The sequence below is a fragment of the Globicephala melas genome, chromosome 1 (assembly GCF_963455315.2).
Source record: "Globicephala melas chromosome 1, mGloMel1.2, whole genome shotgun sequence".
NCBI classification, from domain to species: domain Eukaryota; kingdom Metazoa; phylum Chordata; class Mammalia; order Artiodactyla; family Delphinidae; genus Globicephala; species Globicephala melas.
In genome coordinates this window covers 81,530,260-81,556,637 of record NC_083314.1, presented here as the reverse complement: position 1 = coordinate 81,556,637, position 26,378 = coordinate 81,530,260, and the positions used below count along the sequence as shown (strand labels likewise).

The window sequence follows — 26,378 nt, the reverse complement described above, 5'->3', positions numbered from 1 at the left end:
CAACTCTTCTTTTGTCAATATTTTCTTTATGTATTTTTCAGTTAATTTAATAGATGCTTTTACATATTTGTGATTATTATGTCTTTTTGATGAACTGATCCTTTTATTATTACAAAATATTCCTCTTTACTTTTGGTAATCTCTCTATCTTAAAGCCTACACATCAACTTTTTTTTTTCACATCAACTTTTTTTATGTTTGGTTTTACATAGTATATTTGTGCCTATCCTTTTATTTTGAACATATTCAAAATCTAATATGTAAAATGAGTTTATTAAAAAGGGGATATACTTGGTTCATTTTAAAATCCAGTCTGAAGCTCTGTCTTTTTATTGGAGTGTTTATTCTACTTACATTAAGTCTAGTATTTTATCATTTTTTGGAAATGGAACAAATGTTTTCCATTTGTCCCATCTGATCTTTTGTGCTTTCTTTTGGATGAGTTTTAATTTTTATTATAATTCCATTTTATCTCTTCTATTGGTTTTTGGATATACTTCTTTGTATTATTTTTTAGTGCTCACTCTATTGTACTATACATTGTTTACTTAATATGATCTGTCTTTATGTTTTACTACTTAAGGTACAATGCAAGAATACTACAAAACATTTTTCCATTTTTTTCACCCTCCCACCCTTTGTGTTGTTATTATTATGTATTTAATTTCTATCTATGTTATAAGCTCTCCAATACATGCTATTATTTTTTTGAACAGTTAGTAGTCTTTTTAAATTCTTTAAAAAATATATTTGCCCATTTATTTGTCCTTTTGGACTGAGTAAATTTTTATGATTCCATCTTAAATATGGTCTCTTTTCTTTCAATTTTCATTTTAGACATGGAAATATTAAGCAAAGAGAGAAGAAGTAACTTACCCAGGTTCTCATAACTAAAGAAGTACAATGATGAGTCTTGATCCCAAGAAATTTAACTCCAGAGTTCACAACTTAATCAATGTAGTATATTGGCCATGAAAGGAGAGTTTACATAAGCAACTGAAACTTAAACTTCAGGGCCCTAATTTGCAGAGACATTTTCTAAAACCTTGGGTGGTGCCCTAGAAAGCTATTCACATAATCATGCTACGCAGATTTACAAAAGTAAGATATTTTCAAATATTTTAAAAAGCTCCCTCACACCAAAAAAAAAAAAAAAAGTTTCAGGACTTCAGAAACCTGAATCTTCTTCCTGAAGCCATGTGAAATAATCCGAACTTCATTTTATAGAGAATGGAGGCCCCTGAAAGATTTTTAAGATAGGGAGTAAAAAAAAAAAAAAAAAAGATAGGGAGTGATTGGATATATTTTAGGGTTTAAAAAGATCACCGCTTTCAATAGGATAGCATCCTAGGATAAGGTTCCCAGTTTAATATTGATTGGATAGTTTATGAAGGCTGCCCTTCAGGTTGCAGAGCAAAGTCTCTGATTAAATAATTCAATAAATACTTGTGTTCCTTTAGTAGTTTAGAAACATGAATCATGAATTTAGGGGCACACATAAAAGCCAGTCAAGTAATATATATATTACAATCAAGTTATATATATATATCTGTTGGGGTTCTAACAGGATAATATTTTGCTTTAATTGATAACTTACATGGGAGAAATAAAAATAAGCTAGGTTTTATCTTTATTCTTAATGAGAATTATTTATTATGTAAAAAGTCGATATGGAAGAAGATGTTAAAATTTCCAATGTGTAAAACTTTCTACTCTAGAGAATAAAATGGGCTGATAAGCATGATAGGCTGATATCCACAGGTCAGGAGAAAGATATAAGGAAGAATAATTAAACATAATTAGGCAAAATGAAAAAGAATTAGACTAGATTTTCTCGAAGGAAATATATTAAAATCCAGAATTATCTAAAAATATAGATTCATTTTTTCATTCCACACATAATTACTGAGCACATACTGTATGCCAGACACTGTCTTAGTTATGAGTGATAGAGAGGGAGCAAAACTGAGCTCCAGGCCTCACTGAACTTATACTACAAACACATTCAAATAGATAAATAATTTCATGCCAGGTGTAGCATAATGCTACAAAAGAAGTAAAGCAGGAGAAGAGGATAAAATGATGTAGCTGCGATTTTAGATAGAATTTTCAGAGGAGGTATCCTTAAGGAAGTAAGAGTCCAGGAAAAACTTCAATGAAAATAGGAAACAGACCATGCAAATATCTGGGGGAAAGTTTCTAGCTAAAGAAATATCAAGTACAAGCCCTTACAATGGGCATGTGTTTGGTGAACTTAAATGGAAAGCAGCCCTGTGTAGCTCAAGCTGAGTGAGCAACGGGGAATAATGGTGGGAAGTAATATTAGAAATGTAGTCAGAGGTCAGATCCCATGGGCTTTGTATGCCAAGGTGAGATCTTTATATTTTATTCTAAGTGAGATGGGAAACTATCAAAAGGTTTTGAGTTTAAGAGTGGTGTAATTTTGTTTATGCTGTAAAAACTCACTCTGTTTGCTGCTGTGTGGAGATTGACTAAATGAGAACAGGGGAGTGGAAACAAAATAGGAGTCTAGGCAAGAGAAAATGATAGCTTGGACTGGGGTCTCTGTGGTGACAGTAGTGAGAATAATATTTATTCAATTTGGAAGGTAGAGCCAAAGAAAATATTTTACCTTAAAATATTTTTGTATGGATTAAAAAAATAACACTGATAGCCACAGTTGATTGAACACCTATTATATAGCAGGCACATTACTTATATTATCTTATGTTACTTCTCCCAAAAACTCTGATATAGGCAGTATTAATATCAGAATACAATAAGCAAACTGAGGAACAGAGAAGTCTGCTCACTTATCCACCATTTACATCTAGCAAGCAGTAGAAGTAGGATTTGATTTTACATCTATCTGATTCAAGAGCCCACTCTTTCCACTATATCATCTCACCTCCAAGATTGAAAAAGGTGCAGAAATCCCTATTCACAGTTATTGTGAACCTGTCAGCATGGATAATTTAAAGGAAAGCTAATAACTGTATCAATTATTTTTTCAGAAAACATACAACGCTTGAGAGTAAATCTTGGTGTCATAAAGTTTACTTTAGTAAGTTAACATACTTAAGTATGTTTGATTACTTAGAATTTTTCCATCTGCAGTATATTTAAAAACATGGAGACCAAATTTATTCTGAAGAGGTAACCAGAAATGCTCACATATGCTTATGTATAAAAATGTTCATTCCAGTATTTATAATAGTAAAAGGTATCACCAAGACTGATGTCAAGGAGCTTACTGCCTGTTTTCTTCTAGAAGTTTTATGGTTTCAGGTCTTATATTCAAGTCTTTAATCCATTTTGAGTTAACTTTTGTGTATGGTATAAGACAGTAGTCCAGTTTCATTCTTTTGCCTGTGTCTGTCCAATTTTCCCAACAGCATTTATTGAAGAGATTTTGCTTTCCTCAGTGTATATGCTTGGCTCCTTTCTCATAAATTAATTGACCACATATGTGTGGGTTATTTCTGGGCTCTCTATTCTGTTCCATTGATCTACATGTTTCTCTCTTTTTAAAAAATATTTATTTATTATTTATTAATTTAGTTGGCTGCACTGGGTCTTATTTGCAGCATGCAGGATCTTTTTTGTGACATGCAAAATCTTCTGTTGCAGTTCACAGACTCTTCATTGCAGTGTGTGGGCTTCTCTCTAGTTGTGTCTCGTGGGCTCCAGAGTGCACGGCCTCAGGAGTTGCGGCATGTGGACTTAGTTGCTCCACAGCATGTGGGATCTTATTTCCCCAACCAGGGATCAAACCCACGTCCCCTGCATTGGGAGGCAGATTCTTAACCACTGGACCACCAGGGAAGTCCCCTATGTGTCTCTTTTAATGCCAATACTACACTGTTTTGATTACTATATTAACTATGTAATATGGTTTAAAATCAGGGAGCATGATGCCTCCAGCTTTGTTCTTCTTTCTCAAGATTTCTTTGGCTATTTGGTGTCTTTTGTAGTTTCATACGAATTTTATAATTATTTGTACAATTTCGGTGAAAAATGCCAATAGGAATTTTGATAGGGATTGCACTGAAACTATAGATTGCTTTGGGCAATATCAAATTTTAACAATATTAATTCTTCCAATTCATAAATACAGAATATCTTTTCATTTGTTTGTGTCTTTTTCAATTTCTTTCATCAATATCTTATAGTTTACAGTGTACCTGTCTGTCACCTCTTTAAATTTATTTCTAGGTATTTAATTCTTTTTAGTACAATTGTAAATAGAATTGTTTTATTTCTCTTTCTGAGAGTTTGTTCAGTGCATAGAAATGCAACATATTTTCGTATATTGATTTTGTATTTTCCCACTTTGCTGAATTTATTTTTTGTTGTTGAGTTGTAGGAGTTCTTTATATATGCTGGATATTAATTCCTTATCAGATATATGACTTGCAAATATTTTCTCATATTCTATAGATTATCTTTTACTTCTTGTTAGTGCCCTTTGATGATACTTTAATTTTCATGACGTAAAATTTATTTTTCTTTTGTTTTCCTGTAATTTTGGTATCATATCTATGAAATTGTTGCCAAATATAATGAAATCAAGATTTCTCCTCAATATTTTCTTATAAAAGTATTATAGTTTTAGCTCTTAAGTTTTGGTCTTTAATACATTTTGTGTTAATTTTGTGTATTATATAAGGTAAGGGACCACTTCTTTCTTTTGCTTGTGGATATCCAGTTTTCCCAGAATCACTTATTGAAAAGACTTTTTTTCCTCCCATTGAATAGTCTTGGTACCCTTGTTGAAAATCAACATGTATGTGAGAATTTATTTCTGGGCTGTTTATTCTATTCCATTGGTCTATATGTCTCTCTTATGCTAGTACAATATTGTTGCTTTGCAGTAAGTTTCGAAGTCAGGAAGTGTGAGTCCTCCAACTTTATTGTTCTTTGCCAAGATTGTATTGACTATTCAGGGTCCTTTACAATTTCATATGAATTTGAGGACTGGCTTTTCCATTTCTGTGGGAAAGATCTATAGAATTTTGATATTGATCAAAATGTGTAGATCATTTTGGATATACTGACATCTTAACAATGTTAAGTCTTTTAAACCATGAACATGGGATGTCTGGCCATTTATTTATGTCTCCTTTAATTTCTTTCAGCAATGCTTTGTGGTTTTCAGTGTAAAAAGTCTTTCAGCTCTTTAGCAAGACATTATAAATACTTAATTTTTCTAGATGTCATTGTAAATGGAATTGATTTTTTTAACTTCCTGTTTGGATTTTTCATTGTTAGTGTACAGAAACGCAAATGATTATTGTGTGTTTAATTTTGCTGAATTTGTTTATGAGCTCTAGTAGCTTTCTGTGGCTTCTTTGGTATTTTCTCTATATAAGATCATGTCTTCTGTGAATAGATAGTATTACCTCTTTCTTTCCAATTTGGGAAATTGTATTCCTAATATTTTAAAACTATAAGCAGAGCTCAAGATTTACATAACTGAAAAAAACCTACAATGGAGTACACTGAAAAGTAGCACTGATTCTGATTCTGCAGGTGATTAAATTCTTTATATTTTTCTAATTTTCCTTATTTTTTGCAATTAAATCTTATTTCTTAGAAAAGTTAATATGCTTACCAAAAAGGGCAATGATAAGAGGTAGATATTACCAAGGTAGTGAGAAATGAATTCGTACTAATGAAGGGGTTGGTGGCTTGTTGCTAGTTTTAACCAAGTCTGCGTTTATTTTCACACACTAGTAGCCATGCAAATTTGTGGGTGGTCCCTGGGCCTGAGCTGGTTAGATCTGCTGAGTGAGAAGTTCTGGTCTCTCTGAAGACACTTCTGCACACCTCCTTCCACAGTCCAAACTGTCTATATCCAACATTATTTTACATGGCCCTATAAGTTTACAAGCCCATTTGGGGTGCTCCTTGTACGTTCTCATTATGGCTTCTTTTTCCTCATTGTTTTGTAGCTGTGACGCCCCTTGAAATGAACAGTCAAACAGATGTCGCCGAATTCATCTTCTTGGGATTTTCCAACCATCCCAACCTACAGGGCTTGTTCTTCCTGGTCTTCCTTGTCATTTACCTGACAACTCTTTTCAGGAACACACTCATAATAATGGCCACAAGAGTCAGTCCTGCCCTCCACACCCCAATGTATTATTTCCTCAGCAACCTGAGTTTCTTGGACACCTGCTACACATCTACCACTATTCCAGTCATGTTGGTGAACTTCTTCCAGGAGAAGAAGACCATCTCCTGTGAGGGCTGCTATTCCTAGATTTTCTTCCTTGTGACATGTGCCGGCACTGAGGGTGTTTTATTGGCAACTACGACTCCTGACTGCTATGTAGCCATCTGCCACCCTCTTCAATATCCAGTCCTCATGAATGTGAAGGTCTGTGTTTGTTTGGCAACTGGGTCCTGGCTATGTGGGCTGGTGAATTCTGTGACATACACAGTGCTGGCAGCTACACTCATTCTGTGTGGGCCTAACAAGATCAGCCACTTTCTCTATGATATCCCATTGCTCCTGAAGCTCTCCTGCTCAGACACCTCTGTCAGTGAGTCTGTGCTCCATGTGGCCAGTGCAACCATTGGCCTGAACCCCTACCTGTTTACTGCAGTGTCCTACATACTTATCATCTCTGCCATCCTTCGGATTTCCTCTGCTCAGGGCAGGAGCAAGGCCTTCTCTACCTGTGCACCCCACCTCACTATGGTGGTGGTCTTTTATGGAATGGCCAACTTCAACTACGACAGACCCAGAGTAGGCTACTCCCTGGATATGGATATCCTGGTCTCTGTGCTCTTCTGTGTTATAAACCCCATGTTAAACCCCATTATCTACATGTTAAATCCCTTGTTTGAGAAAAAAGGAGGTCAAATGTGCCCTGTGGAAGCTGGTTGGAGGGTGTGTGTTCCCTGGCAATATTAGTGTCTAGCTCACTGGTCTTCAAACTGAGGTATGCAGCCACCTGAAAAAATTTCCAAAGTATTTGTAATATACATAGTTTTAGAAAGCCTATATCCAGATCCTCAGTTCCGATATATACACCAGTTCCTAAAATTTATCTTCCCAAGAACTCCTTTCTCTCCTCTCTTTCCACAAATACTGTTTTTCCACTGTACAACAAAGGCAGTAAGGAAAATTCAAACAGAATTGGGTAGAAAGGGAAAGGAAGTGATGAGGTTGAGACCTGTGCTTCTGGGAGGAGACTCAGAGGAAAAGGGAGAATGCACAGGTGGAGTTCTTCCCTGAGGAGTAGTGTGAGCCACATACTGGGCACCTCACCCCTGGGGTTGACACAGGGAAGATGAGTGGCCCTGGATGCTTGGAGGGCCAGTGGTACTAACAGGAGGGCTGGGAGTCCAGGGAAGCCTGGACTCTGCTTGTGAGGAGCATGCACATGCTTGCTTGGTCCTGAAGCAGGGCAGAGAGAGGATTGAAAATTGTATAGGCGACTAGCTGGTTTCCCATTACTGCTCTGGTGTGTGCCCCAGCCTAAGCTGAGCACACATTTCAGCCCCACTTGGGAGACTGGTTTTGAGAAACAGAGGCGGCTCTGACCCAAAGTGGTGCCTGAGCAGGGCAGCAGCAGCCATTACTGACACTTAGGCAGCACATCAGAAGCAGCTCCAATCTCTATCTTCAGATAGACTGCCACAGCCCATACTGCAACCCATGCTGGGAGCCCGCATGGGCCCTGCCTACCCTGTGGCTTCAACTCGACCCTCAGGACTTCTACTCCAGCAACTTGGAACCCATCCCCACGTGCAATAGGGTGGTTATGGTCACTGCACATAGAGGAAGTGCTGGCTCACATCTGGCTCCATTTCTAGCCCCTCCATCTCCAGCCCCACCTCCTAGAAAGGTGATAGCTGCCAGCACACCCTGAGGAAAGACGTGACTCCTGTTCACATCAAATCCAGCTCTCCCACCAAAGCCACTGGGCTCATGTAGACTGTGTAGTGATGTTCCCACATAAAGACACTATTTTAAGACCACAATAGGTAACTGTTTCAACTAATTTCATAGAGAAAGAGAAAGTTACATAAAATAAGAAGACAGAGGAATTTGGTTCAATTGAAAGAGCAAGAGAAAACCCATGAAAAGCAACTAATGAAACAGAAATAAATCATTGACCAGATAAAGAATTCAAAACACTAGTAATAAAAATGCTAACTGAATTACAGAAAAGAATAGATGAAAACAGTGAGAATTTTAAGGAACTAGAAAATATAAAAAAGAATGAGTCAGAACTAAAGAATATAATAATTGAAATGAAAAACACACTAGAAGGAATTAATAGAAGACTAAGTGATACAGAAGAATGCATACCTGATCTGAAAGATAGAATAATGGAAATTGTTCAACCAGAACAGCAAAAAGAAAAACAAATTTAAAAAAATGAAAACAGTTTAAGGGACCTATAGAACAACAAGAAGCAAGCCAATGTGAGCATTATAAACATCCCAGAAGGAGAAGAGAAAGAGAAAAGGGTTGAAAATGTATTTGATGAAATTTTGGCTGGAAAATTCACAAATCTGAAGGAGGAAAATATCCACGTGCAGGAAGCACAGAGAGTTCCAAACAAGATGAACCAAAACAGATCCACACCAAAACATCTTAAATAAAATGGCAAAAGTTAAAGAAAGGGTTCTAAAGGCAGTAAGAGAAAAACAAAGAGTTGTATAAAAGGAAACATCCATAAGGTTATCAGCTGATTTTTAGACAAAAACTTTGAAGGCCAGAAGGGAGTGATGTCATGTATTCAAAGTGTTGAAAGGGAAAACCCTGTAACCTAGGACACTCTACCTAGCAAGATTATCATTTAGAATAGAAGGAGAGATAAAGAACTTCTCAGACAAGCAAAAACTAAAAAAGTTTATTGATACTAAATCTACCATAAAAGAAAATTTAAAAGGTCTTACTTAAGAGAGAAAAAAAAGCTGTACAAAGAAGTAAGAATCTATAGGAAAGAAAAATCCCACTAGTTAAGGTTACAGTAAAGGCTGAGGATCAACCACTTAAATAAGTTACTATGAAGTTTAAAGGCAAAAAATCATAAAATCAACTATTACTACAATAATCAGTTAAGGGTTAAACATGAAGTCTAAAATATAACATCAAACACACAAATGTGGGGACTGCCCAGGTGGTCCAGTGGTAAAGAATCCACCTTCCAATGCAGGGGACGCAGGTTTGATCCCTGGTCAGGGAACTAAGATCCCACATGCTGCAGGGCAACTAAGCCTGCATGCCACAACTATTGAGCCCATGCACCACAACTAGTGAGCATGCATGACTCAACTAGAGAGCCCCTGTGCCACAAACTACAGAGCCCATGCTCTCTGGAGCCCATGCACCACAACTAGAAAGAGAAAACCCACACACCACAACTAGAGAGAAGCCCATGTGCCACAACAAAGGTCCCGCATGCTACAATGAAGATTCCATGTGCTGCAGTTAAGACCTGACACAGCCAGAAAAAGAAACCAAAAAAGAAAAAAAAACAAATGTGGGGAGGGGAGTAAAAATGTAGATCTTCTAGAATGCATTTGAACTTAAAGGACTACCTGTTTAAAACAACTAGATATAGTTATAGGTCAACATATATGAACCCCATCATAACCACAAATCAAAAACCTACAATAGACACACAAAAACTAGAGAGAAAGGAACACAGCATACTACTAAAGAAAATTATCAAACTACAAGGAAAGAAACAAAAAGAACAGAGAAAAGTATAAAAAGAATTGGAAAACAAGTAGTAAAATAGCAATGAGTACATACCTATCAATACTTTAAATGTCAATGGACTAAATGCTCCAATCAAAAGACATAGAATGGCTGATTGGATTAAAAAACAAAATAAGACCCATCTATATATTGCTTACAGGAGACTCACTTCAGAGGTAAAGACACACACAGACCAAAGGTGAGGGGATGGAAAAAGATATTTCATGCAAATGGAAATGATGAGAAAGTGTAGTAATATTCGTATTAGCCAAAACAGACTTTAAAACAAAGTCTCAACTAACACAACATTGTTAATCAACTACACTCCAACGTAAAATAAAAAATTTAAAAACTCTAAATTTCTAAAAATTAAATTTTCTGAAATAGAAATAAATAAATAATAAAAAGCAAAGTAACAAAAGACAAAGAAGTGCATTGTATAATGATAAAGGGATCAATGCAAGAAGAGGAAATTACACTCATTAACATATATGCACCCCAAACAGGTGCACTAAATATATAAAGCAAATATTAACAAACTTAAAGGGAGAATTTGACAATAATACAATAATAATAGGTACTTTTAACACCCCACTTACATCAATGGACAGATCATACAGACAGAAAATCAATAAGGCATAGTATCTATTAAATGACACAGTAGACTGTTGGACTTAATAGATATCTACAGGACATTCTATCCAAAAATAGAAGAATAACATTCTTTCCAAGTGCTCATGTAATGTTCTCCAAGTCTTAAAAATTTAAGAGGATATAAAGTATACCCATCATTTTTTCCAACCAGAATGGAAATCAGTACAGGAAGAAAAATGGGAAAATCACAAATATATGGAGACTAAACGTGATACAAAAAAACTGGTGGGTCAATGAAGAAATCAAAGAGAAAATCAAAAAAATTTGAGAGAAATGAGAGTGGAAACACGACACTCCAAAATCTATAGAATGCAGCAAAAACAGTCCTAAGAGGGAAGTTTATACTGATACAGGCCTACCTCAAGAAACAAGAAAAATCTCAAATAAACAACCTAACCTAGCATCTAAAGAATGTTAGAAATCACCTAAAAGGAATTAGGAAAGTAGAAGAAAGAAAGCGCAAAGAGAGCAGAAGGAAGGAAATAAAGATCAGAGATGAAATAAAAGAGATGAAAGAAAGAGAGGGAGAGAAAGAAAGAAAGAAAGAGAGAGAGAGAAAGAAAGAAAGAAAGAAAGAAAGAAAGAAAGAAAGAAAGAAAGAAAGAAAGAAAGAAAGAAAGAAAGAAAGAAAGAAAGAAAGAAGGAAAGAGAGGAAATAAGATGGCAGAGTAGAAGGACATGCTATCACTCCCTCTTGCTAGAACACCAGAATCACAACTAGCTGCTGGACAATCATCAACAGGAAGACACTGGAACTCACCAAAAAACTGACCTCACATCCAGAGACAAAGGAGAAGCCAAGTGACATGGAAGGAAGGGCACAATCACAGTAAAATCAGATCCCATAACTGCTGGGTGGGTGACTCACAGACTGGAGAACACTTAGACCACAGAAGTCCACCCACTAGAGTGAAGGTTCTGAGCCCCACGTCAGGCTTCCCAACCTGGGGGTCTGGCAATGGGAGGAGGAATTCCTAGAGAATCAGATTTTGAAGGCTAGTGGGATTTGATTGCAGGACTTCGACAGGAATGGGGGAAACAGAGACCCCACTCCTGGAGAGCATACACAAAGTAGTGTGTGCATCTGGACCCAGGGGAAGGAGCAGTGACCCCTGGGGAGACTGAACCAGACCTACATGCTAGTGTTGGAGGGTCTCCTGCAAAGAAAGGGGGTGGCTGTGGCTCACTGAGGGGACAAGGACACTGGCAGATAAGTTCAGGGAGGTACTCCTTGGCATGAGCCCTCCCAGACTCTGTCATTAGCCCCATGAAAGAGCTCAGGTAGGCTCCAGTGTTGGGTTGTCTCAGGCTCAACAACCAACAGGGAGGGAACACAGCCCCACCCATCAGCAGTGAAGCATATTAAACTTTTACTGAGCACTGCCCACCAGAGCAACAGTCAGCTCTACCCACCACCAGTCACTCTCATCAGGAAACTTACACAAGCCTCTTAGATAGCTTCATCCACCAGAGGACAGACAGCAGGAGCAAGAAGAACTACAGTCCTGCAGCCTGTGGAACAAAAACCACATTCACAGAAAGATAAACAAGATGAAAAGGCAGAGGGCTATGTACCAGATGAAGGAACAAGATAAAACCCCAGAAAAACAACTAAATGAAGTGGAGATAGGCAACCTTCCAGAAAAAGAATTCAGAATAATGATAGTGAAGATGATCAAGGACCTCGGAAAAGAATGGAGGCAAAGATCGAGAAGATGCAAGAAAGTTTTAACAAAGACCTAGAAGAAATAAACAACAAACAAACAGAGATGAACAATACAATAACCGAAATGAAAACTACACTAGAAGGAATCAATAGCAGCATAATTAAGGCAGAAGAACGGATAGTGACCTGGAAGACAGAATGGTGGAATTCACTGCTGTGGAACAGAATAAAGAAAAAGAGTGAAAAGAAATGAAGACAGCCGAAGAGACCTCTGGGACAACATTAAACACAACAACATTCGCATTATAGGGGTCCCAGAAGGAGAAGAGAGAGAGAAAGGAACCGATAAAATATTTCAAGAGATTATAGTCGAAAACTTCCCTAACATGGGAAAGGAAATAGCCACCCAAGTCCAGGAAGCACAGCAAGTGCCCTACAGGAGAAACATGCCAAGACACATAGTAATCAAATTGGCAAAAGTTAAAGACAAAGAAAAATTATTGAAAGCAGCAAGGGAAAAATGACAAATAACATACAAGGGAACTCCCACAAGCTTAAGAGCTGATTTCTCAGCAGAAACTCTACAAGCCAGAAGGGAGTGGCATGATATACTTATAGTGATGAAAGGGAAGAACTTACAACCAAGATTACTCTACCTGGCAAGGATCTCATTCAGATTCAATGGAGAAATCAAAAGCTTTACAGACAAGCAAAAGTTAAGAGACTTCAGCACCACCAAAGCAGCTCTACAACAAATGCTAAAGGAAATTCTCTAAGTGGGAAACACAAGAGAAGAAAAGGACCTACAAAAACAGAGCCAAAACAATTAAGAAAATGGTCATAGGAACATACATATTAATAATTAGTTTAAATGTGAATGGGTTAAATGCTCCAACCAAAAGACACAGGCTTTCTGAATGGATACAAAAACAAGACCCATATATATGCTGTCTATAAGAGACCCACTTCAGACCTAGGGACACATTCAGACTGAAAGTTAGGGGATGGAAAAAGATATTCCATGCAAATGGAAATCAAAAGAAAGCTGGAGTAGCTATACTCATATCAGATTAAATAGACTTTAAAATAAAGAATGTTACAAGAGACAAGGAAGGACACTACATAATATCAAGGGATCAATCCAAGAAGATGATATAACAATTATAAATATATATACACCCAACATAGGAACACCACAATACATAAGGCAATTGCTAACAGCTCTAAAAGAGGAAATCAACAGTAACACAGTAATAGTGGGGGACTTTAACACCTCACTTACACCAATGGACAGATCATCCAAAATGAAAATAAATAAGGAAACACAAGCTTTAAATGAAACAATAGACCAGATAGATTTAGTTGCTATTTATAGGACATTCCATCCAAAAACAGAAGATTACATTTTCTTCTCAAGTGCACATGGAACATTCTCCAGGATAGATCACATCTTGGGTCACAAATGAAACCTCAGTAAATTAAAAAAAATTGAAATCATATCAAGCATCTTTTCTGATCACAATGCTATGAGATTAGAAATGAATTACAGGGAAAATACCGTAAAAAACAAAAACACATGGAGGCTAAACAATACATTACTAAATAACCAAGAGATCACTGAAGAAATCAAAGAGGAAATCAAAAAATACCTAGAGACAAATGACAAAGAAAACATGATGATCCAAAACCTATGGGATGCAGCAAAAGCAGTTCTAAGAGGGACGTTTATAGCTATACAAGCATACCTCAAGAAACAAGAAAAATCTCAAATAAACAATCTAACTGTATACCTAAAGGAACTAGAGAAAGAAGAACAAACAAAATCCAAAGTTAGCAGAAGGAAAGAAATCATAAAGATCAGAGCATAAATAAATGAAATAGAAACAAAGAAACAATAGCAAAGATCAATAAAATTAAAAACTGGGTCTTTGAGAAGTTAAACAAAATTGATAAACCTTTAGCCAGACTCATCAAGAAAAAGAGGGAGAGGACTCAAATCAATAAAATTAAAAATGAAAATGGAGAAGTTACAACAGACACCACAGAAATAGAAAGCATCCTAAGAGACTATTACTAGCAACTCTGTGCCAATAAAATGGACAACCTGGAAGAAATGGACAAATTCTTAGAAAGGTATAACCTTCCAAGACTGAACCAAGAAGAAATAGAAAATATGAACCGACCAATCACAAGTAGGGAAATTGAAACTGTGATTTAAAATCTTCCAACAGGGCTTCCCTGGTGGTGCAGTGGTTGAGAGTCTGCCTGCCCAGGGAACACGGGTTCGTGCCCCTGTCATTGAAGATCCCACATGCCATGGAGTGGCTGGGCCTGTGAGCCATGGCCGCTAAGCCTGCACGTCCAGAGCCTGTGCTCCACAACGGGAGAGGCCACAACAGTGAGAGGCATGCGTACCGCAAAAAAAAAAAAATAAAATAAAGGCTTCCAACAAACAAAAGTCCAGGACCAGATGGCTTCACAGGTGAATCCTATCAAACATTTAGAGAAGAGCTAATACCTATCCTTCTCAAACGCTTCCAAAAAATTGTGGAGGGAGGAACACTCCCAAACTTGTTTTACGAGGGCCACCATCACCCTGATACCAAAATGAAACAAACATATCACAAAAAAAGAAAATTACAGACCAATATCACTGATGAACATAGACGCAAAAATCGTCAACAAAATACTAGCAAACAGAATCCAACAACACATTAAAAGGATCATACACCATGATCAAGTGGGATTTATCCCAGGGATGAAAGGATTCTTCAATATACACAAATCAATCAATGTGATATACCATATTAACAAATTGAAGAATAAAAACCATATGATCATCTCAATAGAGGCAGAAAAATCTTTTGACAAAATTCAACACCCATTTATGGTAAAATCTCTCCAGAAAGTGGGCATAGAGGGAACCTACCTCAACATAATAAAGGCCATATATGACAAACCCACAGCAAATTTCATTCTCAATGGTAAAAAAATGAAAGCATTTCCTCTAAGATCAGGAACAAGACAAGGATGTCCATTCACACCACAATTATTCAACATAGTTTTGGAAGTCCTAGCCATGGCAATCAGAGAAGAAAAAGAAATAAAAGGATTACGAATTGGAAAAGAAGAAGTAAAACTGACACTGTTTGCAGATGACATGATATTATACATAGAGAATCCTAACAATGCCACTAGAAAACTACTAGAGTTAATCAATGAATTTGGTAAAGTTGCAGGATACGAAATTAATGCACAGAAATCTCTTGCATTCCTATACACTAATGAGGAAAACTCTGAAAGAGAAATTAAGGAAACACTCCCATTTACCATTTATAGCTATACAAGCAACAAAATTAATAAAATACCTAGGAATAAACCTACCTAGGGTGACAAAAGACCTGTATGCAGAAAATTATAACACTGATGAAAAAAATTAAAGATGATACCAACAGATGGAGAGATATACCATGTTATTGGATCTGAAGAATCAATATTGTGAAAATGACTCTACTACCCAAAGCAATCTACAGATTCAATGCAATCCCTATTAAATTACCAATGTCACTTTTTACAGAACTAGAACAAAAAATCTTAAAATTTGCATGGAGACACAAAAGACCCTGAATAGCCAAAGCGGTCCTGAGGGAAAAAAAACGGAGCTAGAGGAATCAGACTCCCTGACTTCAGACTATACTACAAAGCTACAGTAATCAAGACAGTATGGTACTGGCACAAAAACAGAAACATAGATCAATGGAACAAGATAGAAAGCCCAGAGATAAACCCATGCACCTATAGTCAACTAATCTCTGACAAATGAGGCAAGGATATACAATGGAGAAAAGAAAGTCTCTTCAATAAGTGGTGCTGGGAAAACTGGGCAGCTACATGTAAAAGTATGAAATTAGAACACTTCCTAACACCATATCCAAAAATAAACTCAAAATGGATTCAAGACCTAAATGTAATACTGAACACTATAAAACTCTTAGAGGAAAACACAGGAAGAACACTCTTTGACATAAATCACAGCAAGATCTTTTTTGATCCACCTCCTAGAGTAATGGAAATAAAAACAAAAATAAACAAATGGGACCTAATGAAACTTCAAAGCTTTTGCACAGCAAAGGAAACCATAAGCAAGACAAAAAGACATCCCTCAGAATGGGAGAAAATATTTGCAAATGAAGCAACAGACAAAGAATTAATCTCCAAAATATATAAACAGCTCGTGCAGCTCAATATTAAAGAAACAAACAACCCAATCCAAAAATGGCAGAAGACCTAAATATATATTTCTCCAAAGAAGCATACAGATGGCCAAGAAGCACATGAAAAGCTGCTCAACATCATTAATTATTAGAGAAATGCAAATCAAAACTACAATAAGGTATCACCTCATACCAGTTAGAATGGGCATCATCAGAAAATCTACAAACAACAAATGCTGGAGAGGGTGTGGAGAAAAGGGAACCCTCTTGCACTATTGGTGGGAATGTAAAGTGATACAGCCACTATGGAGAACAGTATGGAGGTTCCTTAAAAAACTAAAAATAGAATTACCATATGATCCAGCAATCCCACTACTGGGCACATACCCAGAGAAAACCATAATTCAAAAAGACACATGCACCCCAATGTTCATTGCAGCACTATTTACAATAGCCAGGTCATGGAAGCAACCTAAATGCCCATCAACAGACAAATGGCTAAAGAAGATGTGGTACATATATACAATGGAATTTTACTCAGCCATATAAAGGAACGAAACTGAGTCATTTGTTGAGACATGGATGGATCTAGAGACTGTCATACAGCGTGAAGTAAGTCAGAAAGGGAAAAACAAATATCGTATATTAATGCATATATGTGCAACCTAGAAAAATAGTACAGATGAACCAGTTTCCAGGGCAGAAATTGAGACACAGATGTAGAGAACAAACATATGGACACCAAGCGGGGAAAACCGCGATGGGGTGGGGATGGTGGTGTGCTGAATTGGGTGATTGGGATTGACATGTATACACTGATGTGTATAAAATTGATGACTAATAAGATCCTGTATAAAAAATTAAATTAAATTAAATTAAATAATTAAAAAAAACCAAAACTAATACTAAACTTTCTTTGGGTTATTTGTATGGAAATATGTTAATATAAATTTTTCAGACATTATATGAAATTCATAAAAATCTTATATGTTCTGTATAATGTTATAAGTCATAATTCTAGTTATTACTTTAAAATGTATATCTCAGAAATAACTAAATTTCCTTGTCAATTGCATTATTATAAACTTTCATCAAATCTTTAACCGTGGTCATTTTCAAGTCTTTTGTCATTTACAGACAGTTCTGGGTGTACTCTGATGCTTTTGCAAAAATGTTCCTATAAAAGGGTTTCATCTTCAAGTAATTCATGGAAAAGACTCTGACAAGTACACATTTCTAGTAACTGACTGTACTGCTGAAGTGAATGAATAAGCATTTTCAGAACTCTAATGGAAAACTGATGAATTCATAAAAGTGCTAACAAAAGATCAAGAGGAAAAAAAATTAATTACATTGGACTGAGTGAACTGATGAGGATGATTATAATTTTTGTGACTTTCTGTTTAAATAAAAAAAAGAAATCAAGAACTCAAAAATATAAATAAAAAGTGGAAAACTTTAAAAGAAAATGTAAAAATCTATTCCCAAGTTTTCTAAGTGTGTGGAGATATATTTATATCTATTTCAAAAATAAAATTAAATGATTATTTCCAAACATTTGTTTTCAAAATATTTTTGTTTCTTTTTGGAAAAAACATGCTTTTGTATTTATTGTTAAAACATCATTTATAAACTGACAGGTCAAAAAAAAAAAAAAAAACAGAGAGGATCCAAATCAACACAATTATAAATGAAAAAGGAGACATTACAACTGATACCACAGAAATACAAAGGATTGTAAGAAGCTACTAGGAACAACTACACACTAACATGTGGATAACATAGAAAAATGAAATATTCTTAGAAATGTACAAACTACCAAGACTGAATCTGAAAGAACTAGAAAGCCTGAATAGACCAACTATCAATACTAATAAGGACATTGAATCAGTAATGAACAAATCTTCCAATGAAGAAAAGTCCAGGACCAGATTGCTTTACTGGTATATTTTACCAAACATTTAAAGAAGAATTAACACCAATTCTTCTCAAACTCTTCCAAAAAAATTGAGGAGGAGGGAATACTCTTAAACTCATTCTATAAGGTCAGCATTACCTTGATACCAAAGCCAGAAAAGGACACCCACAGAAAAGAAAACTACAGATCAATATCCCTGACAAATACAAATGCAAAAACTCTCTATAAAATACTAACAAACTGAATTCAGCAGCACATTAAATGGGATTCATGCCTAGGATGCAAGGATGGTTCAACATATGCAAATCAATCAATGTGAGACATCATATTAACAGAATTAAAGAAAAAATTATATTATCATCGAAATAGATGTAGAAAAAGCATTTGACAAAATTCAACATTTGTTCCTGATAAAAACTTTCAATAAATTAGGTATAGATGGAATGTATCTCAACAAAATAAAGTTCATATAAGTCCACACCTAACATCATACTCAGTGGTGAAAGTTTGAAAGCTTTTCCTCTAAGATCAAGAAGAAAACAAGGGTGCCCACGCTCACAGCTCCTAATCAACATAATACTGGAAATATTTACTAGAGCAATCAGGCAAGAAAGAGAAATAAAAGGTATCAGAATTGGAAAGGAAGAAGTAAAATTGTTTTTATTTGCAGTTGACATGATTTTATATTTAGAAAATCCTAAAGACTCCACACACACATACACAAAGCCTGCTAGATCTAATCAACAAATTCAGTAAAGTTTCTGGATACAAAATTAACATACAAAAATCAGTGGTGTTTCTATAATTTATATAGTAACAATAAATTATCTGAAAACTAAATTTAAAAAACAATCCCATTTACAACAGCATAAAAACACAAAATCGTTAGGAATAAACTTAACCAAAGAGTTAAAAGATCTCTATTCTGAAAACTACAAGACATTGATGAAAGAAACTGAAGACATGAATAAATGGAAAGTTATCCCCTGTTCATGAATTAGAGGAATATTGTTAAAATGTTAATACTACCAAAACCCATTTTTAGGTACAATGCATCCCTATCAAGATTCCAATGGCATTTCTTTAGAGAAGTAAAAATAATCCTGAAATTTATATGGAATGACAAAAGACTCTGAATACCCAAAGCAATCCTGAGAAAGAAGAACAAAGCAAGAGGCATCACACTTCCTGATTTCAAGATATACTATGAAGCTATAGTAATCAAAAGAGTATGGTACTGACATAAAAACAAATAGATCAATGGAAGAGAATCAAGAGCCCAGAAATAAACCCAAACACATAGAGAAATAAACGCAAGCATATATGGTCAACTAATATTTGACAAGGAGCTGAGAATACTCAATAGAGAAAAGACAGTGTCTTCAATAAATGGTGCTGGGAAATTGGATATTCACATATTAAAGAATGAAATTAGACTCCTATTTTATATCACTCTCAAAAAATTAACTCAAAATGGATTAAAGACTTAAATGTAAGAGCTGAACCCATGAAACTCTTAGAAGAAAACATAGGAAAAAATCTCCTTGACATAGGTCTTGGCAATGACTTTTTGGTTATGACACCTAAAACACAAGCAATCAAATCAAAAATAAACAAGTAAGACTACATACAATAAAAGAAATAATCAACAAAGTGAAAAGACTATGGAATAGGAAAAAATATTTGCAAACCATATCCGATAAATGGTTAATATCCAAAATATATAAGGAACTTAATGAATCAGTAGCAAAACACACACACAAACACACACACACACATAATCTAATTAAAAACGGGCAAACAACCTGAACAGACATTTTTCCAAAGATGATATATGAATGGCCAATGAGTACATGAAAATACGCTCAACCTCACTAGTCATTAGGGAAATGCAAATCAAAACCACAATGAGATATCATCTCCTGCCTGTCTGAATGGCCATCACCAAAAAGACAAGATAACAAATGGTGAGGATGTGGAGAAAAGGGAACCCTTGTGCGCTGTTGGTGAGATTGTAAACTGGTACAGCCACTATGGAAAACTGTATGGAGGACCCTCAAAAAATTAAAAATAGATTTAGCAATTTCACTTCTAAGGAATATATCCAAAGGAAACTAAAACATTAACTAGAAAAACATCTACACCCCCATATTAAGCAGTATTTACAATAGCCAAGGCATAGAAACAAACCTAAGTGTTCACTGAAGATATAGAAACAAACCTAAGTGTCCACTGACAGATGAATGGGTAAAAAACTTGTAGTATATAGTATATATGATGGACTATTATTCAGCCATAAAAATGTGAGAAAATCATGCCATTTGCAGCAATATAGATGGGCCTTCAGGGATTTATGTTAAGTGAAATATGTCAGACAGAGAAAGACAAAGACTGTGTGATCTCACTTATATATGGAATCAAAAAAATAAAAGACACAAGGTAAAAATTTGGATTTACATATGTAATGAAAACACTGAAAATGGTATATATGTGCATAAATATACAAGAACTTTTTTCTCATCTTTTTATTTCTTCCAAAGATAATTGACTATTTAAAACAAAACCAATAACAATGTACTGTGGGGTCTATAGCATACAGAAGTAAAATCTTTGGTGACTATAGCACAAAGGATGGGAGGGGACTATAGAAATTCCTCTTACAATTCTAACTATTGTAAGATTCAGACATTAATTGCAAAGTGGTATCTTGAGGTAGATTATGATAAATAAAGGATGTGTGTTGTAAACCTTAGAGCAACCACTAAAAAAAAAAAAAAGCGTAGCTAATAAGAAAACAGTAGAGATAAAATGGAATTAAATATCTGGGTAGATGCTAAGTATATGCTTATCTTTATAAGAAATCATCAAAGTGTTTTCCAGAGTAGTTGCACTCACCACCAGCAATATTGGAACATTCGCTCCACATTTTTGTTCATACATGTATTGTCAATCTTTTTTTTAGTCTTTTAAATTTTACCCATTCAGTTGGATATAAACTGATATCATTATGGTTTCAATTTTTGGTTTTCTAGCGGCTCAAGATATACAGCATATTTTCATGTTTTTGCTGGCCATCATGTACCTTCTTTCGTGAAGGGTCTGTTCAAGTCTCTCACCCATTTTTATTAAAATTTTTGTCTTGTTGAGTTAAAAGAATTCGTTGTGTATTCTATACACAAATCTTTGTCAGATATACATATTGTGAATATTTTCCCCCAGTCTGTGGCTTTCCTTTTCATTTTATAACAGTTTCTTATGAAAAGCAGACATTTTAGAGGTTTTGAATTTTGATGAAGTCCAATTTTATGATTTGTAATTTTATTTGTCCTTATAATGCCCTAACTAGGAAACTTTGCCTTCATCTGAGTTGCAAAGATTATCTGTGTCTTCCTCTAGAAGTTTTATAGCTTTACTATGCTTAGCTCTACGATTAAATTTAAATTGTCTTGAGTATGCTGTGAGGTGAGAATTGAGGTTTATTTTTCTTCATATGGATATACAATTGGTCCAGCACTATTTGTTGAAAAGATTATCCCCTTCCAATTGCACTGTATTTGCATCTTTGTGCTGAGCAAAGTAAGCTCACACATAAAAGAGTACCTTCTGTATGATTTCATTTATGTGAAATTCTAGAACAGGCAAAGCCAATCTATGGTAATAGAAATAAGAAAGTGGTCACCCGGGACTGAGGATGGAGGAAACTGACTAGAAAAAGGAAGGAGGGAAATTTTGGGTTATGGTAATGTTCTTTATTTTGATCTTGTTTGTCGTTACTGAAGGTAACCATATTTGACATTGCTAAACTCATTAAACTGCATGCTTAAAATGGGTGCATTTTATTACATATAATAAATATACATTATATATTATATCCTTATATAATGTTATATCCCAATATATAATATAATGTATATAAATTATATTATAAATGGGTATATATTTTATCCCTATATGTAATGTATATTTTACCCTAATATATAATATAATAATATAATATATAATAATATATTATATTATCTAATAATATATTATATTAATAATATATTACCAATAATAGATAAGTAAATTACACATATATAATGTTATATAATTAATATATAGTATATTTATTTATAAATATATTGTATATTAATATAAAGTTATAAATATTTATAAATAGAATATTAATTCATATATATTTATATACAATAAATATATATAATACCCCAATAAAGTTGAGACGAAATGGTGAGAGGGAGGGAGGGAGGGGAAGAGAGAGAGAGAGAAGTTTATGGATTTAGTAATTTTCTTAGAAGTATGACCTCACAATTTTATCTGTTTTATGACGGCATAAATAAGCATTTTAAATATCATTTTAAAAAGCAATAAGGCCCTGTTGGTTGTTTGGCCTGAGGCAACCCAACACTGGAGCCTACCCAGGTCTTTGTTGGGGCTAATGGTGGACTCTGGGAGGGCTCATGCCAAGGTGTACTTCCCAGAACTTCTGCTGCAGTGTCCTTGTCCTCACAGTGAGCCACAGCCACCCTCTGCCTCTGGAGGAGACCCTCCAACACTGGCAGCCGTGTGGAGGACAGTCTCTTGGTGCTCCAACCAGGTGTCAGGGCTGTGCCATTGAGATGGGAGAGCCAACTTCAGGACAATGGTCCGCAAGAGACCTCCCAGCTCAACGTAATATCAAACGGCGAAAATCTCCCAGAGATCTCCATCTCAACACCAACACCCAGCTTCACTCAATGACCAGCAAGCTACAGTGCTGCACACCCTATCCCAAACAACTAGCAAGACAGGAACACAGCCCCATCCATTAACAGGGAGGCTGCCTAAAATCATAATAAGGCCACAGACACACCAAAACACACCACCAGATGTGGACCTGCCCACCAGAAACATAAGATCCAGCCTCATCCACCAGAACACAGGCACTAGTCCCTTCCACCAGGAAACCTACACAACCCACTGAACCAAACTTAGCCACTGGGGACAGACAACAAAAACAACAGGAACTATGAACCTGCAGCCTGTGAAAAGGAGACCCCAAACACAGTAAGATAAGCAAAATGAAAAGACAGAAAAACACACAGCAGAGGAAGGAGCAAGGTAAAAACCAACCAGACCTAACAAATGAAGAGGAAATAGGCAGTCTACCTGAAAAAGAATTCAGAATAATGATAGTAAAGATGATCCAAAATCTTGGAAATAGAATAGAGAAAATGCAAGAAACATTTAACAAGGACCTAGAAGAACTAAAGAGGAAACAAGCAATGATGAATAACACAATAAATGAAATGAAAAATTCTCTAGATGGGATCAATAGCAGAATAACAGGTAAGTGACCTGGAAGATAAAATAGTGGAAATAACTACTGCAGAGCAGAATAAAGAAAAAAGAATGAAAAGAACTGAGGACAGTCTCAGAAACCTCTGGGACAACATTAAACACACCAACATTCGAATTATAGGGGTCCCAGAAGAAGAAGAGAAAAAGAAAGGGACTGAGAAAATATTTGAAGAGATTATAGTTGAAACTTCCCTAATATGGGAAATGAAATAGTTAACCAAGTCCAGGAAGCACAGAGTGTCCCATACATGATAAATCCAAGGAGAAACATGCCAAGACACATATTAATCAAAGTATCAAAAATTAAATACAAAGAAAACATATTAAAAGCAGCAAGGAAAAAACAACAAATAACACACATGGGAATCCCCATAAGGTTAACAGCTTATCTTTCAGCAGAAACTCTGCAAGCCAGAAGGGACTGGCAGGACATATTTAAAGTGATGAAGGAGAAAAACCTACAACCAAGATTACTCTACCCAGCTAGGATCTCATTCAGATTTGATGGAGAAATTAAAACCTTTACAGACAAGCTGAGAGAGTTCAGCACCACCAAACCAACTTTACAACAAATGCTAAAGGAACTTCTCTAGGGAAGAAACACAAGAGAAGGAAAAGACCAACAATAACAAACCCAAAACAATTAAGAAAATGGAAATAGGAACATACATATTGATAATTACCTTAAATGTAAATGGATTAAATGCTCCCACCAAAACACAGACTGGCTGAATGGATACAGAAACAAGACCCATATATATGCTGTCTACAAGAGACCCACTTCAGACCTAGAGACACATACAGACTGAAAGTGAGGGGATGGAAAAAGATATTCCATGCAAATGGAAACCAAAAGAAAGCTGGAGCAGCAATTCTCATATCAGACAAAATAGACTTTAAAATAAAGACTATTACAAGAGACAAAGAAGGACATTACATAATGATCAAGGGCTCGATCCAAAAAGAAGATGTAACAATTGTAAATATTTATGCACCCAACATAAGAGCACCTTAATACATAAGGCAAATACTAACAGACATAAAAGGGGAATTCGACAGTAACACAATCAGAGTAGCGGAATTTAAAACCCCACTTTCACCAGTGGACAGATAACCCAAAATGAAAATAAATAAGGAAACACAAGCTTTAAATGATACATTAAACAAGATGGACTTAATTGATATTTATAGGACATTCCATCCAAAAACAACAGAATACACATTTTTCTCAAGTGCTCATGGAACATTCTCCAGCATAGATCATATCTTGGGTCACAAATCAAGCCTTGGTAAATTTAAGAAAATTGAAATTGTATCACGTATCTTTTCTGACCAAAACGCTATGAGACTAGATAACAATTACAGGAAAAGATATGTAAAAAATACAAACACATGGAGGCTAAACAATACACTACTTAATAACGAAGTGATCACTGAAGAAATCAAAGAGGAAATCAAAAAATACCTAGAAACAAATGACAATGGAGACACAATGACCCAAAACCTATGGGATGCAGCAAAAGTAGTTCTAAGAGGGAAGTTTATAGCAATACAATCCTACCTCAAGAAACAGGAAACATCTCGAATAAACAACCTAACCTTGCACCTAAAGCAATTAGAGAAAGAACAAAAATCCCCCAAAGTTAGCAGAAGGAAAGAAATCATAAAGATCAGATCAGAAATAAATGAAAAAGAAATGAAGGAAACAATAGCAAAGATCAATAAAAGTAAAAGCTGGTTATTTGCGAAGTTAAACAAAATTGATAAATCATTAGTCAAATTCATCAAGAAAAAAAGGGAGAGGACTCAAATCAACAGAATTAGAAATGAAAAAGGAGAAGTAACAACTGACACTGCAGAAATACAAAGGATCATTAGAGGTTACTGCAAGAAACTCCATGCCAATAAAATGGACAACCTGGAAGAAATGGACAAATTCTTAGAAATGTACAACCTGCCAAGACTGAATCAGGAAGAAATAGAAAATATGAACAGACCAATCACAAGCACTGAAATTGAAACTGTGATTAAAAATCTTCGAACAGGGCTTCCCTGGTGGCGCAGTGGTTGAGAGTCTGCCTGCTGATGCAGGGGACATGGGTTCGTGCCCTGGTCTGAGAAGACCCCACGTGTTGCGGAGTGGCTGGGCCCATGAGAAGTGGGCCATGGCTGCTGGGCCTGCGTGTCTGGAGCCTGTGCTCCACAGCGGGAGAGGCCACAACGGTGAGAGGCCTGTGTACTGCAAAAGAAAAAAAAAATCTTCCAACAAACAAAAGCCCAGGACCAGATGGCTTCACAGGCGAATTCTATCAAACATTTAGAGAAGAGCTAACACCTTTCCTTCTCAAAGTCTTCCAAAATATAGCAGAGGGAGGTACACTCCCAAACTCATTCTACGAGGCCACCATCACCCTGATACCAAAACTAGACAAACATGTCACAAACAAAGAAAACTACAGGCCAATATCACTGATGAACATAGATGCAAAGATCTTCAACAAAATACTAGCAAACAGAATCTAACAGCACATTAAAAGGATCATACACCATGATCCAGTGGGGTTTACTCCAGGAATTCAAGGATTCTTCAATATACACAAATCAATCAACGTGATACACCATATTAACAAATTGAAGGAGAAAAACCATATGATCATCTCAATAGATGCAGAGAAAGCTTTTGACAAAATTGAACACCCATTTATGATAAAAATCCTGCAGAAAGTAGGCATAGAGGGAATATTCCTCAATATAATAAAGGCTATATATGACAAACCCACAGCCAACATCATCCTCAATGGTGAAAACACTGAAACCATTTCCACTAAGATGAGGAACAAGACAAGGTTGCCCACTCTCACC

At 35.7% G+C, this 26,378-nt stretch overlaps 1 pseudogene; it reads left to right on the top strand.

Annotated features, from left to right (window-relative positions):
• Nucleotides 1–5,962: 5,962 nt before the first annotated feature.
• On the top strand, nt 5,963–6,929 carry LOC115859919 (olfactory receptor 5V1-like; annotated as a pseudogene).
• The last annotated feature ends 19,449 nt before the right edge of the window (nt 6,930–26,378 follow it).